Source organism: Colias croceus, chromosome 5 (genome assembly GCF_905220415.1).
Source record: "Colias croceus chromosome 5, ilColCroc2.1".
In the NCBI taxonomy this organism is placed as follows: Eukaryota; Metazoa; Arthropoda; class Insecta; order Lepidoptera; family Pieridae; genus Colias; species Colias croceus.
The window spans coordinates 4,077,451-4,097,086 of record NC_059541.1 but is presented as its reverse complement, the minus strand read 5'-3'; the positions used below and the strand labels follow the sequence as shown (position 1 = coordinate 4,097,086).

The window sequence follows — 19,636 nt, the reverse complement described above, 5'->3', positions numbered from 1 at the left end:
TACTGTATTTCCCAAATACATATTCTATGTTATGCTTAGTGTTACAAGCTAACACGAATAATAATTAAAAACAAATAAATGACTATGCATGCTAGTACTTATACTAAATACTTTTGTTCCAACATCACTTTAATAAAGTTGTTAATTAGGTTTTAAGTTGTCTCTATTTTGGACTACCACTTTATTTTGACTGACAGATAAAGCCAAATTATTGCTAAAAAGATCTGTCAATCATCTTCATCTACTACTGCGTTAGACTTGCCTAGGAATATATCAGTTGGTTATAATTTATAGAAAGTGTCGTTTTTAGCAGCAGTTGAAACATATGACTGTATATAACTATATTATGGATTCACAAGTTACGCATGTAACATTTCGAAATAGGTCACGCTCGCATCTGTGTTGTTACCGCACTCTCAAAGAAAATTATTATGGTTAGTACATAGTAGATATATGTATCTATTTGTACGGTTAAGGTATATAGATTCTGGTTTTGATTCTAAACATCTAGGAGATTTTAGTAAACTAATTTTACCATGCATTCGTGAAAAAAGCAGAGCGTCTTTTGGAGATTTCCTATTTCCTACCACTTTAACAATAATTTCTTAAAAAATTGTTTTTTTACTATTCAAGTACAGGTGTCTCATCCAGATTCTATAAGCCTTTTTACATAAATAAAATTTGAAGATTTCCGTGAAGCAGTAATACAGATTGGTTTATTTTATTACTGCCTTTTTTCTCCCCTTCTTTTCCTATTGAAAACTGTGTCATTTCCAACGGACGATACTCAATCAATCAATCAACGTTTTTATTGCATCGATGTAATAAAATTTACTTTTAAGTTGGATTTATTTTTCTATGTTTTTTACTTTTATTTATGTTTACGTTTGGAGAAAGTAATGTACCTTATTATGATCAATGTTTTGTGGCAATACCTATAGGTTAAGACAAATGAATGAAAATGTGCAAGTTGCTAATGACTTTTAATTATATTGTTTAGAATGTAACATTTGATAAAATGTTATGAAACAAAACACCATAGTCACTAATTACTTTGTTTCTAGTTCAAGTAAATTTTTATCTCACTGCTTTATATCCCATGACATCATTTCGTTATGAAAAAGGCTCATCTGCAATAAACGATACTATCTTATCACTCAATACCCATGACCCAAATCGCTAATTACTCAAATCTCTAGTTTACTTGACATTGAAGAGAAGTCCATTAAGAATTTCCTAACGAATGAGTCCAAAACGGATGTCTCGTAACTCTTTCAATTGTTTTATGTTAATAGTATTGTCTTTTATTTAATTATTCTGTAAATATTCTCACCTTAGCGTTCCCAAAGGCATTAATTACATGTCAGGTTAATTGGTTAATCAAATTTGAGATGGATTATAAACAAGGTTGATGAATTTTTTAAGTAAACATCGTGGGCGTTTTTGTAACTGATTCATTACGTGAATGAAAGATAATTGACAGAGTTGTAAATGGATATACATAAATAAATAATATTGGAATCGAAGTTTCTTCACCACTCGTACTGGACAAATTATTATAGAATCTTTATTTTATATTTATTACGTAAGCTAATATTTAATTTTATTCTTATTATACTTTCCTTTAAAAGTTGATAATGTTGAAATATCACTTGTATGAATATTTTCTGGCCGGTTATTGTTATAAAAATGTAACGATAATGGGTTTATTACTTCATCAATATTACAAAAAGGTTTCCTCATTTACTAGTTACGATTTTATCAACCTCATAATAACAACAAAATGGACCACTTGACAGAATGCCGATAAATTTTAAGAGCATTTATTTGATAAGTCCACTACACCGGTGTCCAAAATCTGTCACTCAAAGTTTAGGGTCGCTGAGAGCTTCACTCCCGTTCATTAGATAGCAGAGTTATGTGAAAATGTATGTGTACTAATGTGATAACAATAATGAAGGATTAGTTTACCCGTAGCTGCCACAAGATCAGTTATCGCGTATGTAAATTGAGATATCTTCTATTAATTAAGTTCAACGTTACACATGTTCATGTCTATTTATCGAGAGGAAACATTAATAATGAAGCTTCTGTTATGTGTTTGGTTACATATATTGATGACGATCGTTATTGTATGTATTCACCACGAATTTTAGGTTCATATGATGTTCATTCGTATGTGCAATATAACAATTATCATGCAAAATTTTGATGATCGTCAAATCGATATAAAAATTTGTTATTATTCAATACTTTATTTCTTCAGAAGAGAAACACTTATTTTAGGACTCTGTATGAATTTTATTATGCAGATACTTTTAACGAAAAGTTTTATAAAATACATTCCAATTTTTCTGTGCATTAAAATCTTATTTTTCGAGTAGTAGTATAGTTTAATAACACTGCTAATGACACCATTTAACTATCAATAACAATGAAAAAAACACCGAGAATATGCAGACAGGGTCGCGTTATAAAAAATTGCATACAACTTTAACTGTTTAAAATGTCAAAATTAACTGTTTAAAATGTCAAAAAGTTAAATATTCATGTTATTAAAGGCGCTATTAAATGCAGAAGGGAAGCGCCCCAATCACGTGGCAAGTCGATACAAATTAATATTGATGTTTATCGCAAGCCGGCGACAAAATGCCCGTGTTCCATCATCCCACCCCCATCAGATGTCACGAATTTTTCATCCGTTAAATCGGGCAAGCTCGTCAAATTGAAATATATTACATTGATTGAATACATTAATTGATGCGTTATTAAATTGCAGATAGAACTATGCTATCCGGTAGTTTCTATCGTAATAGTTTAAATCATTAACTTACATTTCATATCCTATAATAAACTGACTTAAACGTTTGCAAGTACGCTTATAACAACGTTAACATAGATATGACTACTTCCATTGAATATGAAATATTTAATAATATACCTATGAGTGTATAGACTGTATACATATTATTTTGCCAAATCTTGATACGTAAATAGTCAACAGTCGTATCGTCAAGTCATACTAATACGGATTCATATTTATACATTACTGAAATTTACATAAACTGAATTCGGTAACCTGTAAATAAGCTAAAAAAACCTCATATAATATGATTAGTAACTCTAAATCTCACCCGTCACGTCACATCTGTACAAAGCCAAAACAACATGATTACTCCCACATTACTCCACCAAACAAATGACGTACTTAGCACAAATGCATCAGCAGAAAATATTGAGGTGCGCCAACTCATTTACCTCGAGCTTTCACGCGAAACGCTACACGAAAAGGCCTTTAAGTCACATTAATTACTCAATATATTTCTGTTACCATTATTTACTATAATTAATGTCTGCACTGAGCTTAGGAATGTTTGTAATGAACAATGCGCGACGCTCGAACCTTCACTTATTTCGCTGCCAAGGCAATGTCAAATGTCATATTATAATTGCTGTAATGGCTGTGTCTAAAATATGGGTTTCCTCTCACCGTTTACTGCGAGATCCTTATCTGTTAATATTAATAGAAATGTAAATCGTTACCTGATTCGCCCACAATAAACGCGTTTATTTATATCCACCTAAGTACCACTTTGTTTATTGTGTTTCTTAATATTTTGTGCGCAGCTGATGATGATTTTTGATTGATAAATTAATATATAAAATAGATATTAGGCCATGGAGTCTAAAATAAGCGTTAAGACACGCAGTTGATTTAGATGGATAAAGCTAAAGCCTTAGCTAAAGCTTATTAAGCTTTCGGAAAAAATTTGTATCCCAATAGGGCTTCATCGTAGTCGGGTAAAAAGTATGAAGTAGTAGTTACTATTATATGCTATTATTAAATAATGAGTATGAGTTATTATTATAATAATTGACCTAAATACTTTTAAAACAAACACTCTTTTGAGGGTCATTTACTGACAATGAACTCAAAATGTCCAATACAATGCACTATAAATGGGCTGTTGATAGAATGTCGATCGATCAATTGTTTTATATTACAATCATATCGGGTCGGCGTCCCATTGTTCAAACTTGATTGATTTGAGACAAGCAAATTTAAAGATCAATGTCTTTGGAATAGGCTTACTCCTGATAATACTAATGTTAATTTGAAGCTTTGCGCTACTGGGTTTCGAATGATGGCGATTATGATTAGATAAAGAACGATTTGAGATTATATATCATCCACTGAACTTTAGATGTCGAAACATTTCAGTGCCACCTATTTAGGTACTAGGCGGGTGGTCTGTACTCCTGATCGATTTCTTCTCGGTCATTATTTGGATATAACCAAAGCAATAAACATTATATAAATATTTCTATTTCAAACTATTGAAATAAATATTCATGTGATTGACTTTAACCTCTTAATAAGCAGTAATTATTTACTGGTGAGAAAATAAGACCAGACGACCATCGTTTCTCAAGGTGATGTACTGTGACATTTGAATCGTGTATACAGAATACTGAATAAATATTCCAATAAGCATAATGTTATCCTTTGTTCTATTCCTATTTTAAGACTTGTATAAGGTTAAGATATTATCGAACAATGTGCAAATCAATATAGCATGAAATTCCTTTAGAATTGCTTTTAAAATGGCCACTCAGGTAGGTCTTTTGAACAATTTGCCCTGTCTTGAGCCGAGTCACGAACCTGACCGGCTTATTGTGAAAAATGTACGCAATTCTATTGCAGAGTATATTTCAAACTATTAACGAATTTAAACAAAACGTACGGCAAAGCGTGCATTATTTTTTAAAGCATGTGTGGAAAGTATATGTCGCAAATCATTTCTATCTGTTTTTACTTTGCCTAAGTTGAATAGACTATTTGTGATTTAGACAAAAGGAAGTATGTGCGAATTGCGAAGTTGAAATATTTTAGCATTAATTTTCGTTACAATGTCAATTATTATATCAGGCGAGTGCAGTCAAAATTGATATTTAATTACTAAGCAAATGAGATATTAGAATGGCAATTACTTATATCGGAGTAATTTATCAGATCAATGACAGCGATATGCAAATTACAATAATAATTGTTTTACTTATTGCACACTTAGCCATTGTGTGAGTTATCAATCAAGAGAGAATGCCGAATTTAATGGTCGGCGCTTGCGCTGCTGTAGTTTCGGTCACGAGTTGGTGTATAATATATAATATTTACCTATAGAATATATTATATTAAGTTCTATATGTTATAATATATTAAAAGTAGGAACGTATCACGGTAGATTTTTTCAAAATATATATCTTACAAAACACTGCATTAAATAATTATAATTGCCATCACTATAATCCACGAAATTCATTTTTTTATAACATTTACGATTTAATTTTTTTCCCGGTCACTTGTATGCCTAGGTCTGGAATTTACAGGCTTGAAGTGTTCTGAGCACTTCAAAATTGTATCTGAATTTCCGCGTGATCCACTCAGACGTAAAGAAAAGTATTTTAAACGATATTTAGTTCGCAAAATGTTGCTCCGAGCTACAAAACAATAATATATTTAGTATTTTGATACTCTTGAAAGTAAACGATTCAAAATATAAACGGTGACAATTTCTTCATTGAAAATATTCGTGAATTCACTACCAAGTATCAATTATAGTAGCGAAATGATAAAATTATGTAACAAAAGACCTTGAAACTTGACCGTAGTCGTGACTCGGGCCGTCCGGTCAGAATGTGTGTGCCAAGTGACAGGCGTTTGCGAATGGATAATTAATATTGTCGTGACTTATGGTATAAGGTCACAAACATACCACTCATATTGTAAACTTATAAACATCAACGATTAAAATTCCATGTTATTGGATGTTAGATTGACTACTAATTTTCTATTGGAATGTGAAATGAACAAACTGAATTGAATAAGCATCGATTGTAATACAACGTAAAAAATAGGTTATTGCTCATAAAATATATTTTTTTCATTTAATAAAATTCGAGGTAATGCTAATTTGGTGTCAAAATGTCAATTGTTAAATTCCATCTTTTATGCAATCAATAAACATATTTATCATATTTTTTATGCATTGAGACAGAGCGTCACATTTGTACATTTAAAATAATACATGTTAAGTATAAAATATTATTTTAAATAACGATTAATTTAAAGTTTAAAATATAATCCCGAGATACTATCAAACTAGAAATATCAATATATTCAATGACTCAATGTATAACCGCTGTTGTCTATAACTTTCACCATACAATTAAAGTCGTGAATAGCTCTGATAGACGCTTTGAGTCACAACTTAGGACCATATTTACGACCACTGGAAACCGTGACTGAAAACGCTACGAAGGGCGACAAATGGCCAAAACACACCTTATTATATTATTATATTCCTCACTGACTCATATTAATAACTTATTGTGTAGGGCTCATAGCAACTAGTTTTGAATTGAACAGTATCTCACAATGACAAATGATAGATTAGATGTATATTGAATTTTAACTGCACAATTTATCAAATATGACAATTTTCACCTTTAAAGTCAAATGGATGAAGAATTAGTAGCTCAATGTACCTGAAATATCGAGTTAGAAAGCATTTAGTTTACAAGCAAACATAAGTTCTGTGATGTTTCAACATAAATATCATTTATTTTAGCATATTTGCACACAATTTGATAAATTATTGAGTAACTTACAATTCATTAAATTCATGATAAAGTAGTTATTATTGCATTGTTTCCTTTAATTTTTGCTTGTGTTGCTTTGTTCGTGTTTTTTATCGATATTAACAATTAAGGATCATGGTATTGGAATGTAGTGTATGGCATCATGGGCTAAGATTAAAGATACGCGTAGTCGATGTTGATATCATAAAAAACTTGCCAGTTTTCCAAGAAAAAATAGCACAAGAAGTGCCCAAAGGATCCCCAATAATCTGTGTTATGATATCATACCTAATGATGATTATGATCAAATAATTACAACTCATATCCTTTGAATCATTTAAAACAACATCATTTATCTTTATATTTTTAGAAATAAAAAGGATATGCGTCGGTTTAGATTTTTTATTTAGTTTATGCCTTTTTATTTTGAACCCTTTTTTGTTAAAGTACAAAAATCGAAATGAGTAAGCAGGATGTTAAAAAGGACAAAATATTAAGTTGTTAATAGACACATTATTATTGTCGCATTTATTTAGCACTTTTTGTAGCTAAGTCGTTGCAAAAAGTGTCACTTAAATTACGCATGACTAAGTTCTTGGTAGTGTTTCAATTAATTATACAGCTATTTAACTGCTTAACAAATTCACATCAATTAATCCAAATACGTACTTAAATATCGTCAATTATTAAAATGAAAAAAATGGTATTGTAACGTAAAACGAGTTGATGTTAAATCCACACAAACAATGTTATCGATTGCAAGTTGTTTATGAAATTCATATAGAAATAATTCTATTTATTCGAGAATAATCTGCAGTAGGTTGAGCTCTGCCTACACGTCTATAAATGAAGCTCTCTTGTAAGAGGCTTCGTTATATGAACATCGGAAGCGCGTTAACATCGTATTGAGCCTCCGTCGCTCGAGCGACACTAATTCAATTACGTACTAGGTGTATGAATTTATTTTCATTTGGATTATTGTAGTGTTTAAGTAGTATTTTTTACGTTTTACTATATTGCAATTAATTATTTGTCAACACATAATTATGAACCTGTTTGATATATTTAGAGGCAGGTAATTTCGTTTAATTATTATTATTTCATATAATTAGAGGCAGGTAATTTTGTTGAAGATTTAGTTATGCCTATGTTGTTAAAAGTTAGATGAATGAGAGAACAAAATATTATATGAATGCTAGAATTGCTTACCCATCCTACGAGATTGCCAAAACATTAGTGAAAAGTAATTGTAGGTCAATAGCTAAGCTACAAACATAATTTTTATATCTAAAGGTAGAGAAAATTTGACATAATACGTAAGAACGTTGTTTTTCGAAATCTGTGCTTTACAATAACAATAAACTTGCAGCCTCGTTTGTTCAATACATAAATTTATCTTATTATTACACTTATAATTTTTTTCATTGTGTTTAATTTTTAACTTTGAGAAGTAGAAAGTAGGAAGAGGAAAGTAACCGGTTTTTACTAATTAGGTTCGTGCGAGTATAGGATATGTTATGATATCACTTCGCTTTTATTTATAAGGATAAACAATACTTAAGAAAGCTGTATAAATTAAAGAAATGCCTTTAACGTGCCTTGTAAAAAGTTCGCAATATTATTTCTCCTTGGTTAATTTGATAGTTTTTATTGAATATAGAGCGGAGAGCTAAATATGGTTTTTTTGATATTAGGTTATCGAGATGACATTTTAACTGAATGTTAGTTTCTTATTATAGTATTAAATATTGTACAAATAAATATAACATTGAACTGTCCCGGGATTTGTCTCTAAATAGGTAATTAATATCTAACAAATTTAATTTAAAATTTTTGGAAATGAAATTGTCTTCAACTCTCTTAAGTTCCAGCCTATATTTGAGCCTATTTTCTACATCTATACGTACATAGATCAGCATCCCAGTAACAGTTGTGAGTGATGAATAATTACGACGGTTAAAACTGAGTGCTCAAATTATATCAGGCCGTTCGCTGCTAACGACATCCATTCAAGTAAATGCTACGGATGATATTTAAAATATCGGATATTAATTCAAGTTTAATCTCCGCTATATGTAATGAAATTTATATTGGTTTAACTGGTATTTGCGCAATTTATTCGTCCGTGCAAACAACATGTATCACATTTTGTTTAAAAGTTGTTTCCTTTTCGTGTGAGAGTTTTGATTAATTAGCTATTATGATGTACGGAAATCCGTGGATATAATATAATTTTTTATCATAATTATCACGCCAACTTTCTAATAATTATATTTATTGGAAAATATAACGCGAACAATTCAAACCTATCAAAATAAACTTCTTAGGTAGGTACCTCATAGCAGAATCTATTAGACTTGTTTGTTTGCAGTAATAAAAATATAATTGATATCTACCTTAAAGTAACAAATCATTTTTATGACTTCCAGATAATTACTTTCTTATAGAATTTTATAACAAAACGGAAAAAGTCGCATTAGCAGTGTTTTTGCGAAAGTTGCGCGCGATGCGTAAAGATAACTAACTTTCAAAACTTCCATTTTTTGTTTGTATTATCGTAACTGTTGTCTCTAAACTATTCAACAAATCACTTTCCATGGTCTTTCTAGTAACCTTATTAGTGTGCTAAGATTGGACTTGGCCGTGACTCGGAATGCATCGGAAAGTTATTGACTTTTGATAATGAAACCAGTTTGCGCCAAGCTGACCGAGAGTACGTGGCCCCGTTCAATACCAGTCGAGCCTGTCTTGTAATTGTCGCCTTTCCTACCTTATCTATTACACAAGTGTACATTGCGTCTTTCATTCACTTTCATTCCGCACGCTCCTATCCAAACGCGAAATGTACGAGGCCATACAGCGCTGTGCGATGCAGTCGCGTTCCTTTTTAAAATCACTTCGTAACTTAATGCGAGTCAGGCTTACGGTCAACGATAGCTCTTAAGTCGTCGTTAAGTAACCGGCAAATAAGATTGCTTTTTACACGTTCTGAAAAAGAAGAGTTTCCACAGTAAATTGTATTTTAAAAGTGCTTTTACTGGTAAACAATTTAATAATAGAAACTCGTTGAAAGTTTATTAGACTAAGTATCGATTGTAGAAAGTTACGTGGTTTTTATTGCTAATTATACTTTGGTCTCTGCAGCATCACGTACATTGAGATAAAATTGATAATAATAAGCAGTTAGGGAGGTATCTAATAAATGGCTTGACGCGGAAAACCTGTGGCTTTTGATCACGAAAAGTTTCGCAAAGGTACCACTTGTCTCTGACAACAGATCAGATTTGTTTTGCAAGATGTCTAGAAACTATTTTCTACATTTGTTAAGTGTTGTTTTCCCTTGTCCTTGTGCCAATAATTTCGAAATAGACAACAACTTAGCAATTTGCTGTCATTATTGAAGTTTTAGAAACATGTGCTAATAAAATGTGCTGAAAATTTGTATAATTTTTTGAATAACGAGCAGTGTTTGAAATAACAAGAGTAGTCGTAGAACTAATACTGTTAATATTAATACTACCAATATTAGTATACTTAAGCCAATATTATTATTGACGGTAGCCTCCGATGTGGGAAATTGAAGACAAATTCCTTGTAGCGACTATATAATATTCTATGTAACATAATCTATTGATGGAATCTATACTGTACTCCTACGATGTAGTTACATAAGGATATGTTTGCCCAATATGGATATTTATTTAATCGAAAGCGTAATGTTGTTACCGGAATAGCATATCAAGTTTTGGAAACGTATCACGATTTCCAGCTAAGATATTTTCTAAACAATTCACACTAATTGCAAGGCCCATTTAATCAGCAATGTCTTAATATCACTTGAATTAAACTTAAGTTTAGTTTCAGTATAATTTTCCGTAACAACTTGAAAATAATCTAGCACTCGAAACGGGGAATGCAAGCGCAATTTCCGTACAGCAATAAACTGTTTCTTGTTTAACATCTAGAAAATGAGAGGACGTGGGTAGTGGGCAAAGAGTGAAGGTAGTTTACTTAAAGCTGGTTTGGACGTCTTCGGCGTGCATTAATAAAGAGACCTGTTCCTCGGGCGGGCAATCTCGTGCCCGGGACTCCCTATCTACGTAGGAGATCTTAGAGCGATGGTTCACACTGGTTGTTTTTTATTTTAAACTAAAAAGTTTTTATTATAGTTTTGAGGAATCTGTGTTCTGTATATTATTATAGTTAATAACATTGGAATAAGTAGCGTAAAGGTTCATTCATTGATAATAACTTCAAACTATTATATCAGAAATAGCCCATCATAGGTTTAAAGTTATTAAATATGTACATACACTAATTAGTGTTAACAACTCAATTTATTATGGTGTAGTACAAGAACACCTTTATTTAAAATGAATTATTGTGATCATTTAGAATTAAGTGGTCAGTGCAAAACTAATTGCATAAACTTAATTAGTTCATATCTTTGTTTGATAACGAATGGAATAACTAATAAATGAAAATTAATTTATTACATTTTATACCGATTTACAAACACGAAGAAATTAAAGGGTAATTTCAGTAAAGATTTTAAAAATTGTAATATGTATGCTATAATGGCCATAGTGGCTATAACAGAGTAATAATAATAATTGTGTGTTCTTATACTTCCGACATGAAACTGTCACAGTCTATCATTTGCCTCGACGATAATTTGATTGATTTGAACAAATTGTTAAATATTTTTTGTACAAGTTAGTCATGTTTTACATCAATCTTTTTGTGTTAACTAAAAACAGCCATGATTAATTAGTTGTATTCGTACGAATGGCAAAAAAACTGTATCTTAAATCATTCGATATTTAATTGTACCTGTTTTTTCTAATTCATTTGTTTACGGTTCATTAAAATTGGTATTATTAAGTATATAGTTTAAAGTGTAATTGTATAGGTTTTCGAACGTTTTTATTCCAACAACAACTTCAAATCTAGTAATAATTTACTCATAGAAAAAGCGCATAGTGTGGTCGTATCCTTGTCGTATACATTTCGCCCTCTGCAGAGACGCTTAGTACAAAACGGGACAAACTCTTGTTTTAAAGAGCGGCTAGGTTTAAGCACGCTGCTAAGACGACAAATAGATTTCGTGTTCACATTGTTAGGAAAGGACTATTGTTTCATTTAACTTCATGTTTATTTACAAATCATTTTATTAGCTTGCACAAATTGCGAATTACATTTTAAACTTTTAAATTAAAATAATATATTTTTTACAATCTATTTAGTAATTTGGCAAAAAGTGTTAGCATTGTAGAACCACACCTATATAATTAGGCTATTTTTATGACCAACCATTGTGTTTCAATATTATAGAGCCTAGAAATTGCAGCAGGCTAAGTGATACTTATTCATCCATGACTTATTAACGAAATTACTACAATTATTATACTTCTAACCTCGATATCATTAGGAACACTTAAAATATATACAATAGCCGGCAGTATTTTGTTTACTACGCTCTCGTTCTGCTTGCTATGAAATTTCGAAATTTCTAAAGGTTTATTGCAGTTATTACTTTATATGAACGTATAAACGAGCTTTATAGCTCTATACGTATACTAAAAGGTACATACTGTAATGAAATAACGTTTTAGTATTCAACGATAATAGATGTTACTGTCGTCGAAGAGAGTCTCTTTGTAAATATAAATTGTGCTATTCATGAATTACGAAATTTCGAAAGACGGCGTACGTAACAACTCTTCAATTTCCTTTTCATCCTAAATCCATTCAGGATGCGAAAGCATTTCACTTCATCCGGAACACCTAATCGGAACTCTCAAAATAAAATATAATATTATAAATAGGCGCTCTTAATAGCGAACGAGGTGAATATTAAAATGCCCTTCCATTGTCCAAAATCAGGCATTCATGCTTGATTTTTTCAGGAAAGTCAATAATATCTTATGCGTTAAATTCATGACACGAACTCTGAACGAAATATGATTTATGAGTGCGTACGTTATAAATAAAATATGAAAATGGCCCGGTTATATTTTTGGGGTAATTTTTTCATGTCACTGTAAATTCACGTTATAAATGATTACAGTGTGAATTAGCGTCGAGCTTGGCTTATGGTGAATTAATACATAATAGTAGCTGGTTACAACGAATAAAGTTATTGCGTTTGTATGTATTATACTCGGAATCATGATTACCTAGCCTTTCAACTTAGTACATGACATCATTGGCTCCTTTTAAAGATGCGACCTCATCGACGATTTGCTTAGGTTTCTCTCAGTACATAATATAATCATTGTATGAGACAATATGTATTTGGATCTTATTGTATTAAAACAACATAATTTTAGCTTGAGCAAAAAAAGATATGAAACAAACAAAAGCTTCGCCATAAGTGTTTTTTATTTATTTCATTGACTGATATAAATCGACTGATGCTTTGATTTATGATTTCACACAGTTAAGTCACCAAAAAGAGCATGTATAGGTAACGGTCATAATACCTACATTTTCCATCGTAATCGATGCTTTTCAAAGGTGATCTCTTGCGATTTATGATTTGTACTATCTAATGACCATAATAAGAGCATAATCTGACGCCTTGAACAGAACCTGCTATTTCTAACACCACTTCCCTTTCCTGAGTGCTTTAATCGCAGCTAAATGCAGATTTTAATATCTGCTTTGTCGACCGTGAAGGTCCACATTTCTTGTAAGGTTACGTAGGCGCTTTTCATTAATTTTAAAATAGCTTAATTATTAGTTTGAAATGTTATTAGTACGTAGTGTTATGATTGCGGTGTATTTAGTAACGACAGATATAATAGATAGTTACGATTGAATGCGCAGTGATTATTAGAGCTAATTTGCTTTTTAATATGCACTGCAATTCGCTTTGCAAAGTTCCGTTCTTATTTTTTTATTAGTGTGGGATTATTTTTAGAAATTTAGTATTACAGTAGTGGTATGTTATTCAACCTAAAATGGTACTTAGATCATAAAATGTTTTAAATATAATTTATACTCTACTATGTTATCCTATCCATTGACGTCTATGTGATAATATCTTCTATAGAGGAAAGCAAACAATTATTTTGTAAAGGAATATGTGAAGTTTCTACGCATGTATTCTATCACTGATTGCGCTCAACTGCTCACGCATGTTGTGTAATAATATCACACATTAATGATGCATGTCAGCTAGTTTCGTAAGTGACACTTTTACTTTTGATGATATTAACGTGAGCCCGAATACCGACGAGAGAAAGCCGCGACGCGTACGAAGACATCATTTGCATTGCCAAATTGGTTATGGTTTTACTGGTGTTATTAATCAAAGATATTAAGATGTTGGTATTACTGTATAAGGTAATTAAGGCATTTTTATGTGATTAAATCATTATTTAATTCGACTATTTCAATGTCCATGATTGTGATTACCATAATGAACAAAAAAAATAAAATAAAATAAACGATCACGGTCGATTTATGGCGACGAAATTTTGTATTTTCGTCATAAGTTTATCGATAGAGGAGATTACTAAAGCAATAATCCGCGTGAAACTTGTAAATAGTTTAGTAGAATGTTTTTCAAGGCGATCTTCGGTCACACTCCACTTACTAATAAAACTATGCGGTGTGTTAAACGCGTTACTTGTTGCATGACAACCACTTATTGTATCTATTTTTATTTGTTTTACACCATTCAAACCTTTAGATTATTTTTAGGCTTCTAACAAATAGTTCACAAATAGTTTTTTGTTGAGAGAGATACTTCATGAGAAGTGAGAGTTAAACTATGGGTAAAGTAATGGTTATAATTCCTTACCGTTAATTTGGGAACAGGATGTTTAGAATACAAATCACTATCTTGAGTTTTTTAAATTATATGAATATCTGTTGGTAACTAATAATTAGTTATTATTATTACAAGTGGCGAAGAGTCTATCAAATTAGTTTAGCTCGAGAGATAATTCTTGGTATATTGAGTTATATTTTCGAATCTTTGTTCCAAACTAAATGACCAAGATAGTTCAAGGACTTGATTAAAACTTTCACGGTCAAAATTAACACTTCCATCCAGTTTTGATGATATTTTGTAAGCCACAACTGTTCGTAATGCTATTTTCAGGCCATAAAAATGATAAACGATTGAAGTTGTTCTGAGCCAAACTCGCCACCGTCACATTTCATTTACTGAACATAATGCTTTATAAACCATTTCTTTACCAGTATTTATGATACAATAAGCGGCGGTATTTAAATTTCTAATCGTAAAAACATTGCGTATCTTTGTAGGTAACTGTGCAATAAACTTGTTACTCGATGAAAATGTTAAATTAAATCGTAATGTTTTGTAATGGTTGTAAACGAACACTTAACAATGCGTATTTGGTATAATATGTATATTTTAAAATATTATACTGGTACATATCATGTATGGATATTTATGTTAAACTTATTCCTATTTTTTCGATATTATTATCGTATAGGAGGTAGCAACGTTGACAAGTGAGCATTTTAGTATAGTTGGTTCTTTGATATGCTGTTCCTCTTGCTATTTCGGTTACAGTCCGGGCTGTCTGGCTGGCCGCAGTGGTTGCGTTTATTAGTGCGCATCTTATCTGCACAGGAAAATATCCTTAATTTAAAGTCATTTTTTAACGCGTAATTTTTAATCTTTTGCCTTTAGATAGATCCAACAGACATAATTTTTTTATTGCAAGACGTTTTATTCGTTGTTAAATAGGTGCCAGACGCGATTTTTTTATTTAAAATAATTAAAATGTCATCGAAATAAGTGAAATTCTATCAAGATGAGTCCCCGTAAAGGATAAGTAATCACTGTGTTACTTATACTATATATAATATTCATTTTACTATTTACAATTTTTTTGCAACAATCTACCATGTTGCGTTCTTTTCCCAACGAACCACAAATAGGACGTTAATGTAAACTTGATAAAAACCAAATATCATCAAGAAATTAAAGACTTTTTAACGGATTTTAAATGCGATTTATTCATTGTATTATTTTCCCGAGTCTTTAATTTCTAAATGTATAATACTCGCGTAAAATCAAACACTAGAAAATACAAATATCATCAAATTCATATTTATACCCAAAAGTGTAACAAATATGAAACCATCTATTAAAAATATTAGTTTACTAATTATTCAATATAAGTATTAAAAAAGGATAATATAATATAAATAATAAAGTTATTACTTACCTTTTAAGCGGACTCATGTTGATGTAATTTCACTTATTTCGATGACATTTTAGTTATTTTGAAATTAAAATTGCGTATGGCACCTATTTTACAACGAAAAAAAGTCTTGCAATAAAAAATTTATGTCTGATGGATCTATCTAAAGGCAAAAGATTAAAAATTACGCATTAAAAAATGACTTTAAATTAAGGATATTTTCCTGTGCAGATAAGATGCGCACTAATAAACGCAACTACTGCGGCCAGCCAGACAGCCCGGACTCTAACCGAAATAGCAAGAGAAACAGTATATCAAAAACCCAACTATACTAAAATGACTTTTTTTAAAACGTTGCTAGCTCCCGTACCATTAATTAGGATGTTAAATTTTTATACATTCTGCTCTTGACTTGAATGTTTTACTTTTCTGTAAATATAAGTCCTGTTTAGTACGTACCTATATTTCAACATAAAGAAGTTTTAATATAGGTATCTGGGAAAAGTAGGTAAGATATAACATGTTTATGTGCCTTTTGGGATTCGCTATCAAGACCAACTCTATCTTATTTTCAAAAATTTAATATTTAATATTGCTATTTTTAAAAATTTATTTATTAAAAATTTAATATTGCTATTTCCACACAACTTTAGGCATAGTATACGATCCGTTTTAAGGCAAACCTAACATTTACGATTTCACAGAACTTTAAATGGCTGCCAGTATTTCGTAGCTGCATGTTAAAATGTAATAAAGTTATAAAACCAAGGTTAGCTAAATATAATGTTAAATTACTAAATATGAAACTAACACGCGCTGCTGAATATTATTACATTATTTATCAGATATACCTACACTTTCATAAGCCTTAAAAAATATTAGGCATTATTAACATTAGACTAAATTGTTTTCTATTCTTAGATATCTTTAAAAATATGTACCTTAATATGTGTATAGTTCAAATATATATTGCAAAAAATATTTGCGAATACTAATTCGTATATCCTACTAGATTTCTGCCCGCGGCTTGGCCGCGTTTTCAAAGAAAAACCCGCATAGTTCCCGTTCCCGTATGATTTCCGGGATAAAACTAATAATAATGTGTTAATCTAAGTTACCATCTATACGTGTGCTAAATTTCATTGTAATCGGTTCAGTAGTAGGTATTTGCGTGAAAGAGTAACAAACACACACACATCCTCACAAACTTTCGCATTTATAATATTAGTAGGATGAAAAATCGAGATAGATAAAGCCAGCGATCCAATTTAAAGCAGATCGCTTGTTCTGTCAGCCGTGAAGTTAATAAAGATAAAAATATCGTAATCCCAAAAACTGACGACGCATTGAATTTGATATAAATTGTGATGTTACCGAGACGTGGTCACTCGCGTCCGGCTAATTTCCCGGGAGACGTCTGCCTTCTGTGCGCGGACAAATCGAAATGTTACTTTTATGTCTCGGTTCACGTGTTTCTAAACATTGTTTATGGAAAGATTAGTGTTGTAACTGGAATCAGGATAGTTTTGTCCTATGTTGTGACAAAAAAAAGTTTTACTATGGCATCTTTATTTTAATTCACGCAATATAGAGCTGCATAGAGTCATAGCATTAAATAAAATTAATAATTAATTTTTAATTAATAAATAATTGTATTAATTTTTTATTGCTCTTAACAAAAACAGAGTAGGTACCACTGCTTCTATTTCAATCTAACAGCAATTTAAATAGGTATAATTAAAATAAAACTAAGGTAGGCAAGTTGATCCATTTAAAATTTTTCAACTGTGTACAAGTAAAATTTACAGTTTATAGGAATAATGAAATTTTGTATTTCATCAAGTTTATATAAACCAATGCTTGAATTTTAATTTCCTTTCAAAGAATTCCATATTAGTTATTACATACGATAATCTATGTCAATTGAGATTTCTTGGAAATTTGCCGTAATATGAACGCTTTCAACACGAAAGGGGAAATATTTCCTCCGATAGGTTATATTCAACCGATTTAATGTACTTATTTTTTATTAAATCATCGTGTGTAAGTAAGAGGGTCGCTTACCCACGGGCTATTCATTAAACATATCGAGGTTATGAAACTTTTCATAATATTTTTGAAATGATGAAAATCATAAATATATTTTACATTAAGAATATTCTTAGATTATTCTAAAATTTTAATCTATGTCGTTACATATACATTTTTAAAATTTATATTTAGAAATGTCATTTAGTACCTACTTAGCTTTTTAATATCTACTTAAATCCGCATAAAGTATGTACCGCTTTAAGCAGTCTAAACGGCTTCAAATACGGCAATGAAGCGAAAATTTGATGAGAGTCACGTATGCAACGAGATTAGACGAAATTTTAAATTGACAGAATAAATATGGAATTCAATTTCTCTTAAGCCCTCATTCGTGATTTACATGAGCACGGATTTAATAAAGCATCGAGTATAAAAAATTTGAGCGAAACCAATGGCTTAAATGTTAGAACACGTGTCGTGCTTAACAGAAATCCGTTATCGGAAACGACTCTCAAAGGATTTAATTTCCTGCCAACGAAATGAAAATCGATTAGTTTGATTTCCGACGGAGACCAGCACTGGAGGGTCGATAGTTTCCGATGTGGTCGGCGCTCAGCTTAATAAGACATGCGAACTTATGTAGCCACACTCTATAGTCTATGCTTTAGCGTCCCGTCCACAGATACGAAATTTGCGGTTCGTTCTATATAAACTTGTTGGGGCTATTACGTTCTAATTGATTAGGAAAGTTGATGTTGCCCATAAGTTTTGTTGAATGGATTAAAATATATCTAATTTACAGATGTAAATAAAGATACATACCTACTTAAATTTTGTAAGTTTAATTTCTTAGGTACGTAAAATAACAGTTTGATTAATATTATAATTTGTTAATGTAATTATTAGACTACTCACCAATAACAGCACACGTTCAATTATTCGAGCGAAGTCTGTAAAAGAAAATGTAATTGTAAAAATCGATACATATATGTGTCATAAGTATACAACATTCTCAAATTTTAATGTGAAATAAAAACAATAAATTTTATTATTAGTTGATATCCTAGAATACTTTTACCTAATATTGATATTATGAATGAAAAGATGCACTTAAAATGACTCTATTCATATCACAATTTTTAAAGTAAAACCTTCATAGTATCAGCTAAGTGTTTCACTAGAAGCAATCATGTTTACAGCAATTTAGTATTATCTGCATGGCAGACACGCAAACGCCTTGTTACGGATATAGTTAAGTCGTTATCAAAATTACATAATTCTCATATTATAAAGTCTTGTTTTTATGCATACTGATAATTAAAAACTGTTTAATTAATATTTTTTAATATGCATTTTTGTTGGATTTTTTTATTACATCATATCGCTGAATGATGTAAGATTGTGATTAATTAAAAACTTAAATTTAATACAATTTTCGTACGTCTGATTTAAAAAATTATTAAATTCTCTATAATGTATTCTTTAGTTTCGTTATTCGTCTTATATTCAATTTTAACTTAAACAATAAATAAGGCAATTTGAAATTACTAAATTATTTGATCACACAATTATCTCCTTTAAAGTAAGTAGCTTAATTTTTTTTCAAATAAAAAACACAAACAGCATAAACACATAACTAAGAACAACGTTTACGTTGCGTTACTATTTTTATATAACAAGCTTTTAGCGGCTTATTTCATGGGCAGAGCTTCATAACAGGAAAATAATTAGTATTTTGGAGAAGATTCGAGTTTTTTTATGTCTCAATTCTTTGC

The 19,636-nt window shown here is 30.7% G+C and overlaps 1 protein-coding gene across 2 annotated transcripts in view; it reads right to left on the bottom strand.

Annotated features, from left to right (window-relative positions):
• The window catches only part of LOC123691635, a 79,598-nt gene that overhangs the window by 39,859 nt on the left and 20,103 nt on the right, over nucleotides 1–19,636 (bottom strand). For both annotated transcript variants that reach the window (XM_045636128.1, XM_045636129.1), the window contains exon 2: nucleotides 18,777–18,811. The gene's annotated coding sequence lies outside the window, so the exon portion shown is untranslated. The remainder of the gene's footprint in view (nucleotides 1–18,776; nucleotides 18,812–19,636) is intronic.